Source organism: Akebia trifoliata, chromosome 11 (assembly GCF_017979445.1).
Source record: "Akebia trifoliata isolate Shusen 1 chromosome 11, ASM1797944v1, whole genome shotgun sequence".
NCBI lineage: Eukaryota > Viridiplantae > Streptophyta > Magnoliopsida > Ranunculales > Lardizabalaceae > Akebia > Akebia trifoliata.
The window spans coordinates 16,477,275-16,485,984 of record NC_141385.1 but is presented as its reverse complement, the minus strand read 5'-3'; positions in this window follow the sequence as shown (position 1 = coordinate 16,485,984).

Here is an 8,710-nt window from a genome sequence, read left to right as displayed (position 1 = left end):
TTGATCTATCGTACGTTATTAGATGTATATAGACTTCCGCTAGTATTTTATTTTGTATGTATATATACAGAATTGTATGTCGTTTATAAGGTGCAGGTTGAACACCTTGGAATGCTAACATAAACAGAGGAGACCATGCCAAAATTTCGAGGTGCCACCTAGTACCTCGAGATCTGACATGAGGATTTGTGTTAACGTTTGGTGAGACTCCTTAGATAGTATCAGAACATAGTATTAAATCCCTATGTGATACAGATCTACTATGTTTTGAAGAGTGGAATGATACCACGGATATTAGAGTAATATTAAGAATTCAAAATTCGAGTTCATTAGTAGTTTCGTATTGGGATTATGAGCTCTTTCGTGTCTAGAGTCCATAGAGCCTAGTATGATTAAGATAGGATTCTAGGTTCGTTCTATTAGTAATGAAAATGATGTTCATTACTAAATCCCTTGTTAATGTAGTACATGATGCTTTCATAATAACGACTTTAGCCATATGATGATTAATGCTTTCTTGTTGATGAACAGAAACGAGATGAGCGGACGAGGTAGAGGCAGAGGCCGAGGGAGAAGCCGGATCATCGTAGAAGCGGGACAGGCGCCGGATCAGACCCTCGATTCGATAGTACAGATAATGTCGTATATGGGACAAATAGCTGAGTCCCAAAACAAATTTAGAGAGGAGATGCTTGAGTCACAGACTTGACTAGCCGAGGAGGTGGTAGAGTTGAGGAAACGTTAGGCTTCTTCACAGGGAACCGATCACATTCCACCTCAAGATCCACTGTAGAGACCACAGCCACAGGTTGTACCATCGAGGGTCGCGAGGACTCCCCCGTCCAAAACACAAATAGATCCGGGGATGTGGTTACAAAATTTCCAACGACTACGTCTACCCCGATTTGGAGGTTCTTCCGACCCAGCCGAGGTCGAGGAATGGGTTTTTAAAACTCGGGAGATTTTGAGTGTCATGTAGTGCCTGAGAGACCAGTGGGTAACGGTGGCTACATTTCAGTTCGACGGGGATGCCAGCCATTGGTAGCGATCCGAGAGGAATGTTTTGGGGGATGGACCTTTCGAGTGGGCCGACTTTGAGATGACGTTTTTAGACAGATTCATATCCAAGATGGCTCGAGAGATTGAACATCAGGAATTTTTGGGGTTGTTGCAAGACAATCTATCTGTTACAGATTACGAGCTGAAATTTACCAGACTGTCACGATATGCACCAGAGCTAATTCTGACTGATCCGTAGAAAGCCTGTAGATTTTTCAGAGGACTGCAACCCTACTTGAGGGCTAGGATGTCAGTGATTGAGACCACCAAATATAGAGACACGGTAAGTCGAGCTCAGAGGGTTGAGCGAGAGGATAGGGAGTTGCAGACTTCGAAGGGGCAGACCAGTCGACCCCAGGCTTCTTTTCCACTTAGATCTGATCCTGCCAAGAAATCGATATATTCCAGACTTAGTGCCTTTGGACCAGCATATCCACAGTACCGAGCTCCTACTCCACCGAATTATGGATTAGTTAGGGCTCCAGTGAGGCCAACAGGGCCAAGGGGACCAATCAGGCAGATTTCGAGACCATCGACTCCAGTTTCTCGACCAACCGACCCGCAGAGACCTATACAGACAGGACCATTGGCATGTTTTTCTTGTGGCCAGACGGCACATATCAGGAGAGCTGCCCTCTATCATTGCCACAGGCAGGGGTGACTCCCAGACCCTAGGGTAGGGTTTATCATCTGACCCAGGAGGAGATACCCGTTTCAGACGAGAAGTTGGAAAGTACAATCTTAATTTCTAATATAAAGATTCGAGTCTTATTCGATACTGGTTCCTCTAGATCTTATATTTCCACTGAGATTGCACGGTTGCTAGATTTAGAAATTTCTGACACGGGTCGAGTAATGAAATTATCTACCCCATTGGGAGATCAACAGATAGCCTAGAAACTTTGTCGAAACTATGTAATTAAGATAGAAAACCAAGAGATGATTACCGACCTCATGACATTAGACTATTGCGAATTTGATGTCATCTTGGGGATGGATTGGCTAGTACAGAACCATGCCCAAGTCGATTATTTTGCCAGATCAATAGTCTTTAGAAGGTCGGGATATCCGAAAGTCAAGGTTTAAGGATCTAAGTATAGAAAATATGGTCTTTTATACAGCCAATTGGGAACTTTAAGAGTACCAGAGATAAAAATGTCGACGGATATGGTAGAGGTAATCAGGAAGTTTGGGGATGTTTTTCTAGAAGAATTATCAGGTTTTTCGTCATGTCGAGAGATAGAATTCTCGATTGACTTGATGCCAGGCACATGGCCTATTTCTATTTCTCCATATTGAATGGCCCCGGTAGAAACCCAAGAATTTAAAGCACAGATTGATGAACTTATGAGCTTGGGATTTATTCGACCGAGTTCCTCACCCTGGGGAACACCGATTTTGTTTGTTAAGAAGAAATATGGGTCGCTTCGATTATGCATCGACTATCGGAAGCTAAATCAAGTGACCATTAAGAATAAGTACCCTCTTCATGCATCGATAATCTGTTTGATCAACTGCAGGGTGCCCAGTACTTCTCTAAGATCGATTTACAATCCGGGTACCACCAGTTGGGAATCTAGGAGGTGGACATTCCGAAAGTTGTATTTCGAATCAGGCTAGGACACTTCGAGTATCTAGTCGTGCATATTGGTCTAACGAATGCACCGGCAACATTTATGGATCTCATGCACCAGGCATTTTGGGAACATCTCGATCGATTTGTTATTGTATTCATATATGACATCTTGATCTATTCTAAGTCAAGGGAGGACCATGAAGGCCACCTCAGAGTCATACTACAATTGTTACGGGAGCATAGGCTATACGCCAAGTTTAGTAAATGTGAATTTTGGCTTCAGAAGGTAAAGTTTTTAGGACACGTAGTGTCAAGTGAAGGGATAGCAGTAGACCCTTCCAAAGTTGAAGCCGTACTATCGTGAAAACAACCAAAGACAATGACAGATATTAGAAGTTTCCTCAGAATGGTAGGATATTGTAGAAGATTTATTAAGGGATTCTCCACTCTTGCAGCACCGTTGACGAAACTAACTTAGAAAAATGTTCGATTTTAGTGGGATGACAATTGTGAAATTGCATTTTAGGAGCTGAAGACAAGATTGACGATTGCTCCAATTCTAGTACTCCGATTCCAGGTGAGGGTTTGACAATCTTTACTGATGCATCCAGGATTGGTTTAGGAGCTGTATTGATGCAATTTGGGAAGGTAGTGGCATACGCGTCTAGAAAACTAAAAAATCATGAGAAGAACTATCATGTTCATGATCTTGAGTTGGTTGCGATAGTGTTCGCACTACGCATTTGGAGACATTATTTATATGGAGAGAAGTTTGAAGTATTCTCTGATCATAAGAGTCTCAAGTATATATTTTCACAACGAGAATTAAATATGAGACAACGGCATTGGATGGAATACCTCAAGGATTACGAATTTACCCTTGAGTATCACCCGGGAAAGGCCAATGTAGTTGCCGACGCGTTGAGCCGAAACACTGTAGCTTATATGATGATAAAAGAATGGCAGTTGCTTAAACAAGTCACAGAAACCGTGTTTGAGACTCCAAAAGAAAGGTATAGACCGCACATATATCTGGGTACATTGAGGATTGAAAATGAGCTGATAGCACGGGTTAGGGAAGTCTAGAAAGTAGATGAAGATGTGGAAGAATATGAGATGAGAGCTAGGGAACTGACTGACCTAGATTGATCAAAAAGATTAGATGAGTTTTTCAGATTCAGAGGCAGGATGTGGATACCTTAGGACTCATAGTTGAGATTCGATATACTGGGTGAGGCACACCGTTTTCAATATTCTATTCACCCAGGAGGTACGAAGATGTATAAAGATCTACGAAGAAATTTCTGATTTCCAGGTATGAAGAAGATAATCGCAGAATATGTAAGTAGATGCCTGACATGCTAGTAAGTCAAGGCCGAACATCGAAATCCCGCAGGCTTACTCCAACCATTACCCATAGCGGAATGAAAATGGGAGCATGTGACTATGGATTTTGTTGTAGGGTTGCCGAGAGCCAATGATGGGTCAGACGCCATATGGGTGATTGTAGACCGACTGACGAAATCGGCACACTTCATTCCGATTCGAGTCTCGTTTGACGTCGATAGACTGAGCCAGATATACATAACTGAGATAGTTCGACTGTATGGAGTGCCAGTTTCTATCGTATTAGACAGGGATCCCAGATTTACTTCTCGATTATGGGAGAGTCTACACAAAGCCATGACTACTTAGTTGAACTTCAGTACGAATTTTCATCCACAGTTTGATGGATAGTCAGAGCGAGTTATTCAGATTTTAGAAGACATGCTGCGGGCATGTGTTTTAGATTTTGGAGGAGATTGGAAGCGTCATTTACCGTTGGTGGAGTTCTCCTACAATAATAATTTTCAAGTCAGTATCGGCATAGTACCATTTGAAGCTTTATACGGTAGGCCGTGTCGATCACCAATATGTTGGGCAGAAACAGGAGATGCCATAGTGTTGGGACCCGAGATTGTGGAGGAAACTACTGAGACAGTACGCATCATACGGGACAGATTAAAAACCACTTAGAGTAGACAGAAAAACTATGCAGACAAGCAGCGTAGATCTTTGGAATTTCAAGTTGGGGATAAAGTATTCTTGAAAGTATCGTCTAGAAGAGGAATGTCCAGATTTGGTATGAAGGATAAATTAAAGTCACGTTTTGTGGGACTATTTGAAATAGTTGAATGGATAGGACCAGTGGCTTATAGATTGATTCTACCACCGCAGCTTGAGTAGGTTCACAACGTGTTCCATATGTCCATGCAGAAGAAGTATTTGCCAGATCCTTCACATGTGGTTGATTTGCTAGAGTTAGAGGTAGACGAAGATGTGTCTTATGAGGAAAGTGCGATATAGATACTTGACAGGAAAGTAAAGCAACTCAGATCTAAGTCTATCCCTCTAGTCAAGGTATAGTGGAGATACCACAACGTTGAAGAAGCCACTTGGGAGAAAAAGTCAGAAATGCAAACTAAATATCCAGAACTATTCCAAGACTAAGATATTATTTTAATTTCGAGGATGAAATTTTTATTAAGGGGGGAGAATGTAAAAACCCAAGTTTTTAATTTGTATCTCGAAAAATAAATAGTGAAATTTTAAGAAAATCCTGAAAGTGGGACTTAAGGTAAAATTGTAGGACCTTGATCTGATCATTTTTAATGAAATCTGATCTTACCATTGAATTCCAAATGATCAAAAAATATATTATAGCCTGTAAGCACGCTCAAGTGCATGTCCGAATAGAAAAGTTACAAAATCCTCGATTACCGAGTTGGCTAGGTTAAAATAGTAATTTTTTATTAGAGCAAGAATTATTAAGATTCGATTACACGATTGGGTTCATAATGAAAAATTATTAAACATTGACTATTTATTTGTCATTTTGGAGATTAGTAAGTTGAATTATTGTCAAATATGAAAACGACGTTAATTTTAGAGGTCACCTCAGGCCAAAAATGTAAATTTTGGTTAGAGATAGAATTTATAGAAATTGACTACACTATTAGATCCAAAATAAAAAATTAGATAAAATAGAGTATTCATTTGTCAATTTTGAAGTCTAGATGGTCAAGTAATCGTCGATCAAAACAATAAGTAAAATATCGATTTCGTCCCAAATTATATACAAATAAAATTTTTAACTTTTTTTTCATTCTTTGTCTTCTCCAACCCATCCAAAACAGCCAACAAAATTTTAAAAAGAATTTTTTTTTTTTTGAAAACTTCAACCTCAGATTCATGACAAACAGCTTGCCGTTGTCGACCGACGCAGAAGGGAGAAACGTCTGCAGCCGTGTTCTCTACAAAACCTACCCAACCTCTTTCCATTTCACTTTTCTTTTCATCCCATATCGTCAAAAATCAGCTGTATTTATATACGAAGATTTCAAAACTTTGATCTCAGATTTTGTCTATTTTGAGATCAAACCGTCCTCCGTCGCAAAAGTGAGAAAGGACGACGGCATTGTGATCTTCGAAACCACTAGGACAGATCCAAAAATCAATCATCTCGAAGTTTGGTCCATCTCAATTTTTGTGTCATTCACCTCGATTTTCATGCATGCGATTCGATCATTTCGCACAAAGATAATAAGGAACTCTCAATTTCTATTAATAATCGTAGATTGTGAAAATTTCATTTAGGATTTTATTAAAAATTTGTGGTGAGTTTTCAAAAATATAGAATTCAATTGGTTATTTTAAATTCACGCCAAAACTTGTATAATTGATATGTTAATTGTATTTTATAACAAATTATATGTGGGTAGAATATTTCATTGGGTTATTTCCGTCAGTTGGGTCCTATGCACCGCTCGAACCCCGTTTTGATGTAAGTTTTGGATTTTTTTAATGTTATTGATAAAAATGAATTATAAAGTTTGGAAAATGATTTAATATTCAATTAACTCATATTGAGTTGATGAATATCAGAAAGTGAATATTTTGTTTGAGAGATTGAAAACGATAAAAATCAAAAAAAGGGAAAAATGGTATGAAACGATAAAATGTCAGTCACACTCGAAGGGTGATGTCTGCATTTTATATTGTTGTGTTATGTTTAGGTTGATGAATGGATATCCAGGGAAAATGTTACTGGTTGCATGTTTATTTACTTTCTGTTAGCGCGAGGCGCTGTTTACTTTTTCGTTAGTTATTTATTTTAGGCTGTTTGGCCGCACTTGCATGGTAGGAAACTGGATATCCATTATCAACCTTGTATTATTAATTTCTCTTTTATTTTCAAATGAAAATAATATACATATGTAGCTATTTTTTGACTTGTTAAAGAGTTTATAAATGCCTGAAGGGATAGTGCGACATATCATCCGGAGTGGTGTACTATCCTTTGATGTACGGTAGGGACCACCAAGCTCATACGTGGTATGGGACGTGTATGAGAGTGGAGTCACAACTGGAATTCAAGTTATTCCTCTCTATCTTTACCAGTGAACTTGTAATGTAACGGTAGTCGTATACGAATGGTTTGTATATTTGGAAATCACATGCATGCCTGATAGGCATAAACGAAGATGATTAGTCAGTGATCACTAATAATCTATAGTAGTCGAACGTTCTAACACATCGAAAATAGACTTATTGTGGTGTCCCGCCAAACGCTAACACAAATCCCCATGTCAGATCTCGAGGTACTAGGTGGCACCTCGAAATTTCGGCATGGTCTCCTCTATTTATGTTAGCATTCCAAGGCGTTCAACCTGCACCTGATAAACGACATACAATCCTGCATATAAACAAATAAAATATAATACTAGCAGAAACCTATATACATCTAATAACGTACGAAGGATCAGAGTGCGAAAGAATAACTAGAACATAGGATTATACAAATATTCCTCACTCTAACAAAATTCCTAACGCTCAGAATAAAATCTATAATACTTTTGGACAAATTGACACCAGTAGGGGGTATAACCCCAATACTCACCAAGTGACGGACTCTGGTTGTCTATCTTACCCACCAGATGATTCTCACTCATGTTCTACACTTGCCTAGCTAAGCTTTGGATCTGAAACTAAAAAAATGGAGAAGGAAAGGGTGAGTAATAATGGTTACCCAATAAGGAAGAAAATAATTTTTGCCAATAACCTCTCCAAACATGAACGAATAAACATATTGAATCATTTTAAAATATGTAAAATTTTACAGAAAAAAACTACGATTAACTGGAACATATAGCTAGGGATGAGCAACTAAACATTTTAAAACTCACATTACATTGATCAGCAATACTCACTATAACATTCTCTTTTTATACAAATTTAATTGATCAAATGAAAACATTAAACATGCATTTCATTTTATATATCAAAATAAGACAACAGATACATAATACAAAATGGTGGAGTAATGGAATTAGAGAGTTGGGATTCACAACTGGATCGCTTCCAGTCGGGACATGATGTTACAATTCTTCTCTAACTTTTAGTTCCTGATTTTGTGGTTGGTCACTGTTTACCATGTTTGGTTGACCATTTATCTGGCTCAGGCTGGCGGTTTGATGTGATCGTAAGCAATTGGTTTTTTTTCGATGTGTCAGAACATTTGACTACTATAGATTGTTAGTGATCACTGACTAATCATCTTCGTCTATGACTATCAAGTGTGCATGTGATTCCCAATTATATAAATCATTCGTATACGATCACCTTTACATTACAAGTTCATTGGTAAAGATAGAAATGAATAAACTCAGATTCCAGTTGTGACTCCACTCTCATACGCGTCCCATACCACGTATGAGCTTGGTGGTCCCTACTGTACATCCAATGATAGTACACTACTCCGAATGATATGACGTACTATCCCTTCAAGCATTCACAGACTCTTTAACAACTACCAAAATAGCTACATATATAGATTATTTTCATTTGAAAACAAAAGGAAAATTAATAATACAAGGTTGAGAATGGATATCCAGTTTCTTACCATGCAAGTGTGGCCAAATAACTTAAAATAAATAACTTAATGAAAAAGTAAACAGTGCCTCGAGCTAATAGAAATTTAAATAAACAAACAACCAGCGATATTATCCCTAAATATCTGTTCACCAACCTACACAC